This window comes from Pseudophryne corroboree, chromosome 5 (assembly GCF_028390025.1).
Source record: "Pseudophryne corroboree isolate aPseCor3 chromosome 5, aPseCor3.hap2, whole genome shotgun sequence".
NCBI lineage: Eukaryota > Metazoa > Chordata > Amphibia > Anura > Myobatrachidae > Pseudophryne > Pseudophryne corroboree.
Genome location: NC_086448.1, coordinates 510155455 through 510174730, shown reverse-complemented (window position 1 = coordinate 510174730; position 19276 = coordinate 510155455). Strand labels below are relative to the sequence as shown.

The window sequence follows — 19276 nt, the reverse complement described above, 5'->3', positions numbered from 1 at the left end:
CCAGTTGTCCACTCCTGGAATGAAAATTGCAGACAGAGCTCTTGCATGTCTGCCCAGAGGAGGATCTTTGACACCTCTGCCATTGCCGCTCTGCTTTTCGTTCTGCCCTGACGGTTTATGTACGCGACTGCTGTTACATTGTCCAACTGGATCTGTACGGGTTGATCTTGAAGAAGATGCACCGCTTGTAGAAGGCCGTTGTAAATGGCTCTCAACTCCAGAACGATTATGTGAAGACAAGTTTCTTGACTTGATCATCTTCCTTGGATGGTCACCCCCTGTGTGACTTCTCCCCAGCCTCGGAGACTTGTATCCGTGGTTACTAGGACCCAGTCCTGAATCCCGAACCTGCATCCCCCTAGGAGGTGAGAACTGTGTAGCCACCACAGGAGCGAAATTCTGGCTTTGGATGACAGGATTATCCTCTGATGCATGTGTAGATGGGATCCGGACCTCTTGTCTTATAGGTCCCACTGGAATACTCTGGCATGGAATCGGCCAAACTGTATGGCCTCGTAGGCCGCTACCATCTTCCCCAACACCCGAATGCATTGATGAATCGACACTCTTGTTGGTTTCAGAATTTGTTTGACCATTCTCTGGATTTCCAGAGCCTTATCTACTGGAAGAAAATACCCTCTGTACTTCTGTGTCCAGTATCATCCCCAGAAAAGACAACCTTGTCGTCGGTTCCTGCTGTGACTTTGGAAAATTTATGATTCAACCGTGTTGTTGAAGTACTGTCAGGGAGAGTGCAATGTTCTGCACAAACCTTTCCCTGGACCTCGCTTTTATCAGGAGATCGTCCAGGTAAGGAATTATATTGACTCCTTGCTATCGAAGGAGGACCATCATCTCCGCCATCACCTTGGTGAACACCCTCGGTGCCGTGGAGAGTCCGAACGGCAACGTCTGAAATTGGTAATGACAATTCAGTACTGCGAATCTCAGATAAGCTTGATGTGGAGGATAAATGGGAACATGCAAGTAGGCATCTTTTATGTCCACTGACACCATGAATTCCCCCTCCTCCAGACTGGAAATCACTGCCCTCAGAGATTCCATCTTGAACTTGAACCTTTGCAGGTAGAGATTCAGAGTTTTCAGGGTTAGAATCGGTCTGACCGAGCCATCCGGCTTCCGAACTACAAATAGGCTTGAATAAAACCCTTCTCCTTGTCGTAACAAGGGAACCAGGACAATGACTTGATCCTGACAATTTTTGTATTGCTGCTGCTACCACTTCCCTGTCTGGGATAGAAGCTGGTAATGTCGATTTGAAAAATCGGCCTGGGGAATGTCTTGAAACTCCAGTTTGAACCCTTGAGACACTTTGTACGACCCACAGGTCCAGGCCAGATTGAACCCAGAAGTGACTGAAGAGTTTCAGACGTGCCCCCACCTGAGCGGACTCCCACAAGGGAGCCCCAGCATCATGCTGAAGATTTGGTAGAAGCAGAGGTTGATTTCTGCTCCTGTGATCCTGGAGACACTGTGGACTTTTTTTCCTTTTCCCCTTCCTTTTGCAAAGAGAGGGGAACCTTTACCCTTATTGTATTTTTTTTTTTTTGAAGTTAGGATTTTTATTGAGAGTGATCAACAATTATCGTCATGTAATACACATTCAGGTACAGGTCAAAATTACGAACTAGCAAACAGAAAAAAAACTTGCATATATAGCAGCAGAGAGTAGTGACATAAAGAAACTATCAAATATAAGAAAAATTAGTTACATAGTTCCATAAAAGTATAGACTATCAGAGTACACCAGTATATAACCTGTGTAAATTCACATAAGTGGGTGATCTATCTCATTTTGTTTTTCAATTAAAGTATATAGTCTATATCAAAACCGAGAGAGAAATTGGTAAAAATAAAAAGGAGAAGGGAAGAAAAAGTGTAAGAATAGGAAGTTGAGAAAGTTACAGTAGAGGAATCGGGAGATTGGTTGGGAGCCTCAGCAAGGGTTCTAGCAGAGTCCGGGTAAGAGTAAAGAGCGCGCAAGGTACCACGGGGACCAAATGTTATGGAATTGGGCTACAGTATTATTCCGCAGACTAGTAATATATTCCATATTAGCAATATAATTAATCTTAGACACAAGTGATAATTTGGAGGGTGGTTTTTGGTCCTTCCAACATTTAGCAATCAGAGATTTAGCCGCCATGCAGAATTGCATAATAAGCTTATCTTGTAGTTTAGGTAGTGTCAGTATGGGGGCATGAAGTAAAGCAATTTCAGGAGAGAGATCAATGTCATGCCCGCAAGACTGATTTATGAGCACCCCAACTGTATCCCAGAAGGGGCGAATAGAGGGACAGGTCCACCATATGTGGAAAAAGGTGCCCTCCTCTCCACAAAGTCTCCAGCATTGATTCGAGGTCGCGGGGAAAATGGAATGGAGTCTGGAGGGAACTAAATACCATCGGGTATAAACTTTATAACATGTCTCCTTAAGTGCCACACTAAGGGAAGCCCTAGCAGTGCGCAGTCTAATTTCGTCCCATTGATCGTCTTCTAAAGGATGAGAAAGGTCTGATTCCCAGGCTAATTCATGGGGTTCACGAGGAGGAGGTTCTGGAGCTAAAATAGAGTTATAAATTGTCGAAATATTCCCCTTGCTGCCAATTGAAAACAGACACATACGCTCAAAGGAGGTGGGCGGTCTCAAAATAGTAGTTTTAAGTTGCGATTTAAGAAAGCTAAGAATTTGGATATAATGGTAGTGACACGAGGATGGAACACCAAGGCGTTCTTGAAGATCTCCAAAGGAGGTCGGCGCAGAGCGGCCTTTAACATGGATAAATCTCGTGACCCCCTGAGATTGCCATGGACCCGCCATATGTCGTTCGCAACCTGGGGGGAAGGCAGGGTTACCCCAGATAGGTGCCAGAGGTGATGGGTATGAAGAAAGATTGTAGGTGATGCGAAGTTTATCCCATAATCCGAGGGTGAATTTAATCGTGGGGACAGAATAGGCCGAGGCTGGTCTGCAGGACTTGGGGAGCCACAGTAGGGAGTCCAGGGGAATACCTTGAAATATAGAGTTCTCAATATCGACCCATTTTCTAATCCCTTGGGGGGAATGCCAGGACACTATGTGGTTAAGTTGACATGCGTTAAAATAAGCTTGAAGGTTAGGGTAACCCAAACCGCCTGAGGTAGCAGTTTTGGTTAATATAGTACGCCTTAATCGAGGTTTACGGTGAGCCCAGATAAATTTGTGGCATAGTGTTTGCAGGGAGGTCAAAGTCATACGGGGCACCAGTGTCGGGACAGTTTGGAACAGGTAGAGGATACGGGGGAGGAAGTTCATTTTTAGGGCGTTAATCCTTCCAATCCATGAGATATACAATCGATCCCATTTATCTAAGTCTTGTGTGAGCGTTTTAATCAGAGGAACATAGTTAGCCTGAAAGAGGCTAGTATAGGATTTAGTAATATAAATGCCGAGGTATTTGATAGCCGTAGGTCTCCAAAGAAAAGGAAAAGTAGAGGTCAAAGTCAAATTAGTATAAGAAGAAACATTAAACTCAAGGGCCTCTGATTTGGTGTGATTTATTTTATAGCCGGATAGGGATCCGTATGAAAGTAGTTCAGTCTGTAAGTTAGGAAGAGATATCAAGGGGTTAGAGAGAGTCACAAGCACGTCATCTGCAAATAACGATATTTTGTATGAATCCTGCCCCACAGTAACACCCCCGATGTCTTTGTTGAGTCTAATACGGGCTGCAAGAGGTTCAACACAGGGCAAAAAGCAGGGGCGAGAGAGGGCATCCTTGACGAGTGCCGTTCCTTAAATTAAACCGGGGTGAGCTTAAACCGTTAGTCAGGACCGTAGACGAGGGGTTAGAGTAGAGGGCCGCCACAGCAGTGACGAAGTGACCATGAAGGCCAAACGTGGATAATGTAGAAAACAAAAAGGGCCAGGAGATGCGATCAAATGCCTTTTCGGCGTCAAGCGCTAATACAATCGCTGGTATTTTAGACGAGTTTATGTGGTGAATCAAGTTAACCATATGTCTGGTGTTATCTGAGGCCTGACGACCGGGGATAAATCCTACTTGATCAGGGTCTATCAGTGACGTCAGCACAGTATTCAGGCGAGACGCCAAGACCTTAGCAAAAAGCTTGAGGTCGGTATTAATTAAAGAGATGGGTCTATAATTTGAGCAATACGAGGGGTCCTTTCCGGGTTTCGGGATAACTATAATACGGGAGGTCGTGGAATCAGTGTGAAAAGGGGTGCCCTGCAAAATTTTATTAAACAAATAGACCAGATGAGGGAGAAGTTGAGGAGCAAAAGTTTTATAGTACACCATTGGGTAACCGTCCGGACCAGGGGCCTTTGAAGGTTTCTGTGTTTTTAATGCCGCCTCGATTTCTTCGGCAGAAATATCAGCATTAAGAGCAGAGTTAGCTGCTTCGCCTAACCGAGGGAGAGCGCATGAATTAAGGTATTGTTGGACCTTACAGGCATGCGTCGAGGGATCGGCCGGGGGGTCCAGGTTGTAGAGTGCCCTATAATAATCAGAAAAGATATTGTTAATTTTCTTGGGGTCATATGTTACACTGCCTGAAGGTTCCCTAATAGTGTGAATGGCTTGATTAGCTTTCTTGGTGCGTAAGCGATTAGCTAGTAGAGTGTGGGCCTTGTTGCTTTTGTCGTAAAACGTTTGATTAGCCCATCTAAGGGAGCGCTCCACGTTCTCCGCCAAAAGAGTCTGGAGATCAATACGAGCCTTAGAAAGTTCGGCTAGTATTTTTTTAGAATGTGTGTGTTTGTGTTCCCGGTCTAATTTTGCAATGGAGTCAGTTAATAAAGCAATTTGAGTCTCCCGATTTCTTTTACGGCGGGACGCATATTGAATAATGTACCCTCTGATAACCGCCTTATGAGTTTCCCATATTGTGGCTACACTGCAATCACCTTCTACATTGATATCAAAGTATTCCTGAAGCTTAGTTTTAATTAAGTCCTGAAACTGAGGGATCTTCAGTAGGGTTTCGTTAAGTCTCCATGTCGGTCTACCGTCAGGGTTATCAAATATGTCAAAAGTCGCAAGCAAGGCTGCATGGTCAGTCCAAGTGAGTGGGATTATCGAGGAAGTACGAGCCGTCCGGGAGAGAGGCGCACAACTCAGAAACAGATCAATACGGAAATACACATCATGCGGGCAGGAGTAAAAAGTGTAGTCCCTAGTGGTTGGATTAAGAAATCTCCAGACATCAAACAGACCAGCCTCGGCCATGCCCCTGTGTAATGCTGAAGAGTTTGGGGTTCGGCCACTGCGCAAGGGGCCGGATTTATCCATATACGTGAGGGCCATGTTGAAATCCCCACCAACAAGTGTCTTACCTCGTCTATATGAATAGAGGTCCTGGAAGAACTTGCGATAAAATTTAGATTGGCCTGTATTCGGGGCGTAAAGATTTGCCAGTGTAACCTCCTCGTGTCCTATTTTTCCTCTTATCATTACATAACGACCGTCATTGTCGCATTTACAATCCAAGAACTGGAAAGGAATGGATCCTCTAACTAAGATAGCTACACCGTTCCTTTTTGCAGTATTATTGGAGTACCAGGCCATGGGAAATAGTTTAGATGTCAGCGAGGGATGGGATGCTGATTTCAAATGCGTCTCCTGTAGGAAGATTATGTCACCCTTTAAAGTTTTGAGAGACCTGTGGAGGTGAGAGCGTTTCTGGGGGGTGTTAAGACCTTTGACATTAATGGACAGACAAGTTAGTGGCATGATTGAAAATGAAAAGGGGGTAATCTGCAGGGAACCGAAGAGGCCCCGGTCTCTGCCAAAATCAGTGCGGAAAGAAGAGAAAGAGGAAAAGGGGAAAATAAAAAAAAATAAAAAAGCAGACAAAGTATCCGAAAGGCAGGATACTCGACCACTAAGATTGAGCTCTATGAGAAAAAGAGCTCACTGGTGGGATACAAATGCAACGAAACAGAAGAGGGTATCAACCCAATATTAGGGGATATAACTCTAATCCCTAGAGACTGGGGGAGGAAGTGTCAAACAAAAGCGCTGACACCCCCTACCCAAAACGAATCGTAAACATAGTAAATGGACCATCGAGTACCGAAAAAAAAACAAAAGCGGAGGCAGGACAGTCCGATACATAGAAAACAGAACAAAATATAAGCATAATAATAAGTATTTCGAAACATAAACAGTGGTAAATCAGTAATAATTGCAGATCAACGGCAGAGTCACCGAGCTGCCCGGCAGCCAGAGACAGGCCCCAGGGTATGGGAGCAGGGAGCAATCTGAAAGCATTAGCTATAGGGCAATGCATCTAGGCCACCGGTCAGGACCGCGAGATAAAAACACTGCAACACAAAAAGGACATAGGCCCATGAGAACATACTGGCAGTGAAGTAAAGGAACAATCAAATATGAGATACTATCTAAAATGGAGTCAACACAACAATTGAGCATACATAAGAATCAAAGCTGAGTCAAGCTATAGGCTAGCGAAATTCAGACTTAAACATGAGGAGCTTCATATCTTGGAAGAAGCAGCGGGTCCTGCTTGATTCGAATCGGAGGCAGGTGACAATTGCAGTTTACGAAGCAGTCTATCACCATCTTCAGGAGAGCGGATGATATGAACTTTGCCATCAATTTCCACAATCAGACGAAAAGGAAAACCCCATCGATATTTGTAGCCGTTATTGCGTAGGGCAGAGGTGACAGAGCGTAGATCACGCCGTTTAGCAATAGTCACAGGCGACAAATCTTGGTAAATCTGGATCCGAGAGTCCTCGAATAATATTGAAGTTGAATTCCTACTTGCCATGGTGATACTGTTTTTAATCTTGAATGACAAGAACTGAAGGATAACATCGCGTGGAGGGTCCGAGTCTCTCGGCTTGGGCCTCAAGGCGCGGTGAGCTCTCTCTATCAGGATGGCAGATTCCGAGAGTGAAGGGACCAAGTAAAGAAATAATCGTTTGAGGTACGGTTCCAGTTCGGAGGCCGATATGGATTCCGGAACATTGCGAATGCGTAAATTATTCCGCCTCTCGCGATTTTCGCTATCCTCAACTTTATCTTTAAGGAATTCCAATTCGCCGGATAAATAACTCATGTCCTCCCCCACTTGTTTTCGGAATTCCTGCTGTTTTTCCATCTGGGATTCCAGTGAACCAGTGCGAGAGTCCAAAGCCGCCATATCAGATTTCAGTTCACCAATCGCTGACTGGAGAGCGGTGGTAAATGAGTTTTTGAGGTCCAATATCATACTCTGAAGAGATTGGATATCCTCTTTGGTGGAGGGAGAATCCTTCGGATCCATGTTAGGGGTGGACAGTAGGGAAGACGGAGATGAAATTTCAGCTGACTTTTCCCGACGCGAAAAGTGTTGTGAAATATCTTGTGAAGCTCCTGTTTTTTTTGCTCGGGTGGTCGCTCTGCTCATAATATCAGGTAAGATAGAAGTGCCAGCTTATGGACAGATTACAATAAAAGTCCGCCAGGTCGTTACGTACTCATCAATTGAATTGGGTAGGGGGGAAGTCAGGCAGTGGAGTGTTCACATCATTCGAAGGACCTAGGTCCCAATAAACTGTTAAAGCTGTGAAAGGGGTCCGCAGGAGAGCACTCAAAGGCACCGCAGAGTGTGCTGCAAGTAAGGGAGATGCAATATAAGGTCTAACAGCAGAGGGCTCTGAGGAGCAGGTCCAGCAGAGTGCACTGTATGCACATAGAAGATATAGGTGACAGGAATCCTCAGTGTATTAGTTATAAACAGGGAGCTGTGGAGGGCTATATGCCTAATTTTAATAGCTAAATAAGAGTTCTCTGTGATGGCCGTGGTTTTTCTGGCCCCTGAGTATAGCAGGGATAGCACAGCACAGGGAAGCCTGCTCTGCCCCCTCCAAGATGGCCGCCGTCAGCAGTCCTCAGTGTGCCTCTCCCCTCGTCTGTGGCTGCCTGCGATTCACAGCAGCAGGGGTTAGACGTCCCCCCCCCCCGCTGTCTCCAGCAAGATACCTCTAGTTGGGGGAGTGTAGGAGATAGAGGCTGCCTGCACGAGCGCGGCTCCCGGACTTCATGAGCCGCCACTTCCAATATGGCCGCCGTCAGCTGTCTTCAGTCTGCCTCTCCCCCCGTCAGCTGCTGCCCGCGAGTTACTGCAGCAGGGGCTAGATGTCTCCTCCGCTGTCCCCAGCAAGACACCGCCAGCCGGGGGGAGTGCAAGGAATACCCTTATTGTATTTATTGGGCCGAAAGGACTGCATCTGAAAGTGATGTGTCTTTTTCGCCAGCGCAGGAGCATTAGGCAAGAATGTCGACTTACCCGCGGTAGCCGCAGAAACTAAAGCATCCAGCCCATCTCCAAACAAGGCCTCACCTTTGTACAGGAGAGCCTCCATATTCCTTTTGGAATCTGCGTCAGCATTCCATTGGCGAATCCACAACGCCCTCCGTGCTGAGATTGCCATGGTAGCGGCTCTTGATCCCAAGAGACCAATATCTTTCATGGTTTCAAACATGTACAGAGCAGCGTCTTTGATATGACCTAACGTTAGGAGTATCTCGTCTCTATCTATTGTGTTAATGTCTGATGACAAGTTTTCTGAACACTTTTCAATAGCACTAATCACCCACGCACAGGCAATGGTAGGCCTGAGTAGTGTCCCATTGGTTACATCAATAGATTACAACGTAGTCTCCAACTTGTGGTCTGCTGGCTCCTTAAGTGAAGCCGTCCCAGGCGCAGGGAGAAACACCTTTTTCTTTAACCGTGACAGGGCACTGTCTAAAATGGGGGGTGACCTTTTCCTGTCCTCTGCAGGGAAAAGGGTAAGCTGCCTGAATTGTTTTGGGAATCTGAAATTTCTTTTCGGGTTAAACCAGACTCCCTCAAAGAGACTGTTCAGCTCATGGGGTGGATGGAAAGTTACATTACTTCTTTACTAAAGTAAGCCTTCTCCTGTGGTAAAGGAGGGGCCTCCGTAACTTCTGACACCTCCTTTATAGCAACAAATATGTTTTGAATGTTTTTCGCTAACTTTGGATCTATTCCCCTGGAATCACTAGTATCGATACAGGAATCAGAGTCCATTCCGGTATCAGTTTGTACTACTTGTGCAAATGTTTATGTGACCCAGAGGGGTCCCCTGTGGATGAAAGGCAGAACTATTAAAAATCACATCTTCAACAGATTATTTTCAGTTTTCTGCATGAGACTCAGACTTATCCAATCTCTTACTGATATGATTCACACTATCACGTAAATCTTTCACCCACTCAGGCTCTTGGTGTGACGGCAGCGCCACCACATTACAACTCTGTGTCCCCAAAATGGCTCCCTCAGGGGAAGAGCTCCCTGCCTCAGACATGTCACACACGTGCATAATCACACCACAGATGCTCCGGGGCATATAGGGGACAGACCCACAGTAAAATCTGTCAGAAGGACACAGAAAGGAATTGCCAGTCCACAACTCAGCGCCTAAAGAAAAAAATCCCTGTGTCGTGTACACAGAGACTTTCCCCTCTATATATATTGCCAATAATAGGTTATGGTACCACAATATACACTTTCCCCCCCTTTTTACACCCTGATACTAAAATCAGAAGTTGAGAGGAGGATCAGCGTTTCTTCCCCTGCATTTTGCTGGAAGAAAATGGCGCTGAGCAGTGTGCTGGCTGCCTGAGGAAGAAACCCCGCCCCCTGCAATGGTGCATTTTTCCTCAGCTATTGAACTAGATATTTATACTGGTGGGGGTGTAGGACTGTGCCGCAGCATCATATGCCACCTTTTGCCAGTGAGAGTAGGTTTCATGCTGCCCAGGGCGCCCCCCACCCTGCTGTGCACTGTGTAATGGATAACATGTTCGCACAGCGTTCCCGCTCGCTGCGCGGTACCTTAAGCCGTCACGATGACCGGAAATCACTCTCTGCAGACCTCTGGTAATACTACTCACCCGTCTTCTGACTTCTGCCTCTGTTAGGGGGGTGACGGCATGCTGTGGGAGTGAGTGCATAGCCGCAGCTAGTGTTCAGTACCCTTCAGGGGCTAATGGTGTCCTCTCAGCAGAAGCAGAGCCATGAAACTCTTTAGGAAGTTGGTTCCTACTTCTTCCCCCTAAGTCCCACGAAGCAGGGAGACTGTTGCCAGCAGCCTCCCAGAAAATAAAAAACCTAACCTAAAGTCTGTTAGTGAAACTCAGTAGAGCTCCACTAGAGTACAACCAGTCTGCCTGGGCACATTTTCTAAACTGAGGTCTGGAGGAGGGGCATAGAGGGAGGAGCCAGTTCACACTCTGAAAAAGTCTTAAAGTGCCCATGGCTCCTGCAGAATCGTCTATACTCATGGTACTGAAGTGGACCCCAGCATCCTCTAGGACGTATGAGAAAGCCTAAGTAAGCCATGTACAGGTCAGCAAAATAATAATTACATATTAACTACAAACGACTGCTGGTCACATTTTGTGCACCAAACACAAAAACAACTGTAGAAAAATAGAAACATGCCTACTATCTACTGTAGTAAATGTAAATGTTACAATAATCAGTTTGAACACAATACAATTTAATGGTGTCATATACAGTATCATACTTGCCTACCTGACCCTCTCCATGAGGGAGAAAATGCTCTGTTCCTGGACTTTCCTGGTAATGTATGATTGCCATCACCTGCGGTTAAACACCTTTCTTATCAATTAACTAGCTCACCACAGGTGATGGCAATCATACATTACCAGGAAAGTCAAGGAACAGAGCATTTTCTCCCTCATGGAGAGGGTCAGGTAGGCAAGTATGCATATACATAAGTTAGAATAGGATCACTGGCTTTGTTAGTAATAAATGCAAAAGTTCATTTTATAAAGTGTAATTAATTACAAACATCCTCACATTCATTCCTTCATTTACCACTTTGCAATTAAGTAATTGAATAGACAGCCTCAACTTGATATAATATAACCCTGACAATAATTAAGTATTATCAGCTGGGGGAGTCAATATACAAGCAGCTAATGAGAGCAGCAGGCGGGGCTGCTGGTGGCATCATCACCACAGATAGAAACACATTATAAAAGGTATAAAATAGGAATATAATTCCGACCAGTAATTCCTTTTCTAGTAGTCCGTAGGGGATACTGGGATGGTCTACTATCATGGGGGGTATAGATGGGGTCCATTGGAGCCTGGCACTTTAAATTTCTTCAGAGTGTGCTAGCTCTTCCCCTCTATGCCCCTCCCGCAGACCCAGTCTAGGAAATCTGTGCCCGAGGAGATGGACATACTTTGAGAGGCAGAAAATAGATGAGAAAGTGGTGAGAAAAGAACCAGCACACAACACAACAAGAGGATAGTAACGCTAACCACAACTTGAAACTAGGGACAGCAACAGCAGACCCAAACAAGAACTTGCAGAAACAATGAAGCACAAAGGTGGGCGTCCAGTATCCCCTACGGACTACGAGAAAAGGAATTACCGGTAGGTATTAAATTCCTATTTTCTCTATCGTCCTAGGGGATACTGGGATGCTAGAGAAAAAAATGCCTAGGCGCTGTAGTTCAATGGTAATTGCAAGGTGGTAAGTTGATTGACTAAGTGTATATAAATTATCTTTAAAACTGCGGTGGTACTTATGCGCTGTTGTGAAATAAACCTCTGCAAGTTTATAGCATGTAGCAAGGAAACAAAGAAAATTCAACTGCGCTTTTTTTTTTTAATTATCATTTTTTATTCTGAAATTTTTATTTATTGTAATATCATTATATATATTTATATTTTGAGCTGTGTGGTCTCTAGAGATAATAAGACATCTGACATGACTGGGATTAACAAAAGCAACAAAAGCGACTCTCTGCAAGCGATGCAATCAAACTCTGATTAAAAAATCCAACACAGGTTTTCCGTCCATGGTTATTTAACCCAGGCTCTGGTAACAGAGGTCACACCTTTGAGAAAATCACGTGAACGTGACGAAATGCGTTAGCACTCCTCCCACTTCACTTTTGCAGCACATTGGATCCCCTCACTCCGTCCTAAAATCGGACTGCTCCGGGGAGCGACAGCCTAAAACCTTGCACCAGGTGGCAGCGGTCGATGTGAAAAGTTTAAATTCTATACTGACTTATCCAGTCCAAGCGCACTTCAGCGACACCCGAGGCGAGGACAGCCCGGCATCGGCTTCTCCTCACAACACGGACAGGTAACCTGCACAGTAAGACGTCACTTACTTACCTGATCCGACATCGGCTATCGCACCTCCCACTGACCACATTGATGCTGCCTAGCCGCTCTCCGACAATAGCGGTGAATAGAGTACTTCTCACGGCTTTATAACATCAGCTTGCCTGATAAGACGGAGTAAGTAAATGTGCACACTGTTTAAAACCATCAAGTCACAAGTTTTGAGAGACAATTATTAATCATATATACAGGACTTCACAAATTGCTACAATCCTGTGAACTTTGCAGTCATCGCTATCTCTGAGAGCCACAGTACTTTAATTTGCTGCTTTCATTTATTGTTGCTTTTAATATTGATACTTCGTATTTATATAGTATCCTATGGCAAATGCTCAATTAACACTGTGCATACCAACATGCCAATGCTTTTTATATATTCTTGTATGACTTAAACATATACATACTTAATAAACTAGATAGTTTATATTTGATACACTGTTGGCTCTAATCTATAAAGTTCCTCAATTAGTTGTTATTTAATTATAGAACCGTGGTTTCTTAAGCGCAGTTGAATTTTCTTTGTTTCCGGTATACTGGGATGGCCTAGTATCATGGGGAAGCCCCAAAGCTCCCAGACCGGGTTGTAGAGTGCTGAGACCCCTGTAAAACTGAGTGATCAAACTGAAGGTCCTCTGTAGCCAAGGTATCGAACCTGTACAAACGTATTCGAACAAGACCAAAAAGCTGCTCGGCATAACTGCAAAGCAACAACAACCCAACAAAAAGGGAGAAAAGAAGACTCTTTTGTGGGTGCACTCTTAAATGTTCTTTAAGTATCAGAGATAAGATAATTTGATAAAACCATTTAATTTTTATTAATAATCACAAATAAAACATATAGTAGTTGAAAATGAAAAAAAGAAAGAAGAAACAATGGAACCAATAATACTGATATTGATATTAAATAGTGGTTCCAAGCTGTCTGGGTTAGATCAAAATTCAAGTATACAGTGAATCCACAGATTTATCTAAGATATCTGACTGAATGAAAGAAAATAAGATTTTACTTACCGGTAAATCTATTTCTCGAAGTCCGTAGAGTATGCTGGGGACTCCGTAAGGACCATGGGGAATTGACGGGCTCCGCAGGAGATAGGGCACTTTAAGAAAGCTTTGGTTTCTGGGTGTGCACTGGCTCCTCCCTCTATGTCCCTTCTCCAGACCTCAGTTAGAGAAACTGTGCCCAGAGGAGACTGACAGTACAAGGAAAGGATTTTGGTAATCCAGGGCAAGATTCATACCAGCCACACCAATCATACCGCATAACTTGTGATAAACTACCCAGTTAACAGTATGAACAATAACATAGCCTCGGTTCAAACCCGATCAACTATAACATAACCCTTATGTAAGCAATAACTATATACAAGTCTTGCAGAAGAAGTCCGCACTTGGGACGGGCGCCCAGCATCCTCTACGGACTACGAGAAATAGATTTACCAGTAAGTAAAATCTTATTTTCTCTAACGTCCTAGAGGATGCTGGGGACTCCGTAAGGACCATGGGGATTATACCAAAGCTCCCAAACGGGCGGGAGAGTGCGGATGACTCTGCAGCACCGATTGAGCAAACAGGAGGTCCTCCTCAGCCAGGGTATTAAACTTATAGAACTTTGCAAAGGTGTTTGACCTCGACCAAGTAGCAGCTCGGCACAGTTGTAGTGCCGAGACCCCTCGGGCAGCCGCCCAAGAGGAGCCCACCTTCCTAGTGGAATGGGCTTTAACCGATTTAGGCAATGGCAATCCTGCCGAAGAATGCGCCTGCTGAATCATGTTACAGATCCAGCGAGCAATAGTCTGCTTTGAAGCAGGAGCGCCAACCTTGTTGGCCGCATACAGAACAAACAGAGCTTCGGTCTTCCTAATCCTAGCTGTTCTGGTCACATAAATCTTCAAAGCCCTGACCACATCCAGGGACTCGGAATCCTCCAAGTCCTGTGTAGCCACAGGCACGACAATAGGTTGGTTCATATGAAAAGATGAGACCACCTTGGGCAGAAATTGAGGACGAGTCCTCAACTCTGCCCTATCCACGTGAAAAATCAGGTATGGGCTTTTATATGATAAAGCCGCCAATTCCGAAACCCGCCTTGCAGAAGCTAAGGCCAATAACATGACCACTTTCCAAGTGAGGTATTTCAACTCCACTGTTTTGAGTGGTTCAAACCAAGGTGACTTGAGGAAACTTAATACCACGTTAAGGTCCCAAGGCGCCACCGGAGGTACAAAGGGAGGCTGAATATGCAGCACACCCTTCACAAAAGTCTGTACTTCAGGAAGAGAAGCCAATTCTCTTTGAAAGAAAATGGATAAGGCCGAAATCTGAACCTTTATGGACCCTAATTTTAGGCCCAAATTCACTCCCGTTTGAAGGAAGTGAAGCAGACGGCCCAACTGGAACTCCTCCGTAGGAGCCGCTCTGGCCTCACACCAAGAAACATATTTTCGCCATATACGGTGATAATGTTTCGACGTCGCGTCTTTCCTAGCCTTAATCAGGGTAGGAATGACCTCCTCCGGAATCCCTTTTTCCGCTAGGATCCGGCGTTCAACCACCATGCCGTCAAACGCAGCCGCGGTAAGTCTTGGAACAGACAGGGCCCCTGCTGCCGCAGGTCTTGCCTTAGAGGAAGAGGCCACGGATCTTCTGTGAGCAACTCTTGCAGCTCCGGATACCAAGTCCTCCGTGGCCAATCTGGAACAATGAGGATTGTTCTGACCCTGCTTATTCTTATTATTCTCAACACCTTGGGTATGAGAGGAAGAGGAGGAAACACATAGACCGATCTGAACACCCAAGGTGTCACCAGAGCGTCTACCGCTACCGCCTGAGGGTCCCTTGATCTGGCGCAATATCGCTTTAGCTTTTTGTTGAGACGGGACGCCATCATGTCTATTTGAGGCAGCCCCCACCGACCCGTGATCTGTGCGAAGACTTCTTGATGAAGTCCCCACTCTCCCGGATGCAGGTCGTGCCTGCTGAGGAAATCCGCCTCCCAGTTGTCCACCCCCGGGATGAACACTGCTGATAGTGTGCTTACATGGCCTTCTGCCCAGCGTAGAACCCTGGTCGCTTCTGCCATGGCCACTCTGCTTCGCGTTCCGCCTTGGCGGTTTACATGAGCCACTGCCGTGACATTGTCTGACTGAATCAGAACCGGTTTTTCCCGAAGCAATTCCTCCGCTTGACGCAGGGCGTTGTATATGGCTCTCAACTCCAGGACGTTGATGTGGAGACAAGTCTCTAGATTTGACCAGAGACCTTGGAAATTTCTTCCCAATGTGACTGCTCCCCAGCCTCGGAGGCTTGCGTCCGTGGTCACCAGGACCCAGTCCTGAATGCCGAATCTGCGACCCTCTAGTAGGTGAGCACTGTGCAGCCACCACAGGAGAGATACCCTGGTCCTGGGAGACAGGGTGATCCTTTGATGCATTTGTAAATGGGACCCTGACCACTTGTCCAAGAGGTCCCATTGAAAAGTCCTCGCATGGAACATGCTGAAGGGGATGGCCTCATATGAAGCTACCATCTTCCCCAGAACCCGTGTGCAATGATGCACTTTAACCTTTTTTGGCTTTAATAGGTTCCTGACCAAGGCTATGAGCTCCTGAACCTTTTCGATCGGAAGAAAAACCTTTTTCTGGTCTGTGTCCAGAATCAGGCCCAAAAAGGTCAGACGCGTTGTAGGGACTAGCTGGGACTTCGGTATATTTAGAATCCAGCCGTGTAACTGCAACGTCTTCATGGACAGAGACACGCTGTCCAGCAACTTCTCCCTAGATCTCGCCTTTATGATGAGATCGTCCAAGTATGGGATAATTGTGACACCCTGCCTGCGCAGGAGCACCATCATTTCTGCCATTACCTTGGTGAAAATTCTCGGGCCCGTGGAAAGCCCAATCGGCAACGTCTGAAATTGGTAGTGACAGTCCTGCACTGCAAATCTCAGGAACGCCTGGTGAGAGGGGGGAATATCGGATCATGAAGGAAAGCATCTTTTATGTCCAGGGACACCATCCAATCCCCCCCTTCCAGGCTGGCGATGACCGCCCTGAGTGATTCCATTTTGAACTTGAACCTCTTCTAGTACAGGTTCAGGGATTTTAGATTTAAAATGGGTCTGACCGAACCGTCTGGTTTCGGGACCACAACAGGGTTGAGTAATATCCCTCTCCTTGCTGGAGATGAGGAACTCTGATATTCACCTGTTGAATATACAATTTTTGGATTGCTGCCAACACTAGCTCCCTCTCTGACGGGGAAGCCGGCAGAGCCGATTTGAAAAACCGGCGAGAAGGCAAGTCTTCGAATTCCAGCCTGTATCCCTGAGAAACAATCTCTAATGCCTAAGGATCCACCTGCGAGCGAACCCAGACGTGGCTGAAACACCGAAGACGAGCCCCCACTAGATCTGCCGCCCCCCGGGAAGCGCCAGCGTCATGTGGTGGACTTTGCAGATGCAGGGGAGGACTTCTGCTCCTGGGAACTAGCTGTGTGCAGCCTTTTTCCCTTGCCTTTTCCTCTGGCCACAAAGGACGATCCCCGTACCTTCTTGCTCTATTGGAACGAAAGGACTGCATTTGATAATGAGGTGCCTTTTTTGTATGCTGCGGGGGGACATAAGGTAAGAAATTTGACTTACCAGCCATAGCAGTAGAGACCAGGTCCGAGAGGCCGTCTCCAAACAACTCCTCCCCCTTGTAAGGCAAGGACTCCATATGCCGCTTTGAGTCGGCGTCTCCTGTCCACTGTCGGGTCCACAAGAGCCGCCTAGCAGAAATAGACATAGCGTTTATTCTGGAGCTTAGTAAACAAATGTCTCTTTGAGCATCTCTCATATACAAGGCAGCCTCCCTGATATGCTCTATGGTCATTAAAATGGCATCCCTATCTAAGGTGTCAAGCTCCGTAGGTAAGGAATCTGCCCATGCCACGACAGCACTACAAACCCAGGCCGACGCCATAGCCAGTCTAACAATAGTACCGGAATGAGTGTAAATGTGCTTCATGGTAATTTCCTGTCTGTGATCAGCAGGATCCTTGAGGGAAGCCGTATCCTGCGAAGGCAGTGCCACCTTTTTGGATAAGCGCGTCAGCGCCTTGTCTACTTTAGGCGAAGATTCCCATCGTATCCTGTCCGTTTGTGGAAAAGGATACGCCATAAGAATCCTTTTGGGAACTTGTGGTCTCCTATCTGGAGATTCCCAAGCCTTTTCGCACAATTCGCTCAGCTCAAATGAGGACGGAAAGGTGACCTCAGGCTTTTTCCCTTTATACATGTGTACCCTCGTGTCAGGGACAGGGGGTTCCTCAGTAATATGCAAAAGCTCTTTAATGGCAATAATCATGTAACGAATACCTTTTGCCACCTTCGGATGTAATTTTGCATCTTCATAGTCGACACTAGAGTCAGTATCCGTGACGGTATCTGTGTCATCGATCTGGGATATGGTGCGCTTCTGAGGCCCCGAAGGTCCTGGCGCCACAGGGACAGGCATGGTCTGGCTACCTGACTGATCCCTAGCTTCAGCCTTGTCTAACCTTTTATGCAATAGATTGACATTTGCATTTAAGACATTCAGCATATCCATCCATTCCTGTGTCGGCGCTGCCAACGGCGATATGACATTCAAGCACTCCCCCTCCACATTAAGCGAGCCTTCCTCGTCAAACATGTCGACACACGTGTACCGACACACTTCACACACACACACACACACAGGGAAACTCTTTTCTGAAGACAGTATCCCCTTTAAGGCCCTTTGGAGAGACAGAGAGAGAGTATGCCAGCACACACCCCAGCGCAATGACCCTGGAGACCAACACAAAATGTTTTTCCCCAGCCGCACTGTAATATAAGTTATCCGCCAATTATGTGCCCCCCCCCCCCTTCTCTTTTAAACACCCCTACACCGTGTGTAAGCAGGGGAGAGTCCGGGGAGCTTCCTCTCAGCGGTGCTGTGGAGAGAAAATGGCGCTGGTGAGTGCTGAGGGAGAAGCCCCGCCCCCGCGGCGGCGGGCTTTAGTCCCGCTCAAAGTTATTAAAAAATGGCGGGGGCTCTTTTATATACATGTACAGTGCCCACCTGTACATGTATATTGTCTTTTGCCGTAAGAGAGGTGTTATATTGCTGCCCAGGGCGCCCCCCCTGCGCCCTTACAGTGACCGGAGTATGTGAGGTGTATGGGAGCAATGACGCACAGCTGCAGTGCTGTGCGTTACCTCAGTGAAGCTCGGAAGGCTTCTGCCGCCTGAGACGTCTTCTGACTTTGTTTCTTCTGGCTCAGTGAGGAGAACGGCGGCGCGGCTCTGGGGGTGGACGCCCAGTAAGAACCTGTGTTCACCCCCTCTGGAGCTAATGGTGTCCAGTAGCCGAGGAAGCAGAGCCTATCAATTAAGAAGGTCTGCCCCTCTCTCCTCAGTCCCTCGATGCAGGGAGCCTGTTGCCAGCAGTGCTCCCTGTAAAAATGTAGAAAAAATCCAAACAAAAATGCTTCCTAGGCAGAGAACTCCGGGGAGCTCCCTGCAGTGCACCCATCTCGCTCTGGGCACAGTGTAAAACTGAGGTCTGGAGGAAGGACATAGAGGGAGGAGCCAGTGCACACCCAGAATCCAAAGCTTTCTTAAAGTGCCCTATCTCCTGCGGAGCCCGTCTATTCCCCATGGTCCTTTACGGAGTCCCCAGCATCCTCTAGAACGTTAGAGAAACATTTTTTTTCTCTAGGATTTGTTCAGATTTTAGGGTACTCTGAGCCTCAATGATAGTTATGATTATAGACCGAATGAAGACAGTAGTGATTACCCTGCCACTTGTGTTGAAAGAGAAGTAGAATGAAAGTTAGATGTGAAAGATGAATCTGCTGTCAGTGTTAGACACCGAGCATGAACGTCCGAAAATATTCTACTAAACCGAGTATTCCTCAAGAGTCTCCCACTTGAGTACTGACTCAGCCCAACACTGATTAGCTTCCAAGATCGGATGGAATCGGGCGTTTCCAGTGTGGTATGATAGTAGAAAAAGTAACCAATAATCTTATGCT

At 46.4% G+C, this 19276-nt stretch overlaps 1 protein-coding gene and 1 pseudogene across 2 annotated transcripts in view; both read right to left on the bottom strand.

The window, feature by feature from the left end:
- Positions 1 to 19276, bottom strand: part of BPHL (biphenyl hydrolase like) — a 204558-nt gene that overhangs the window by 168778 nt on the left and 16504 nt on the right. The gene's annotated exons all lie outside the window — the stretch shown is intronic.
- Positions 19135 to 19253, bottom strand: LOC134931617 (5S ribosomal RNA; annotated as a pseudogene).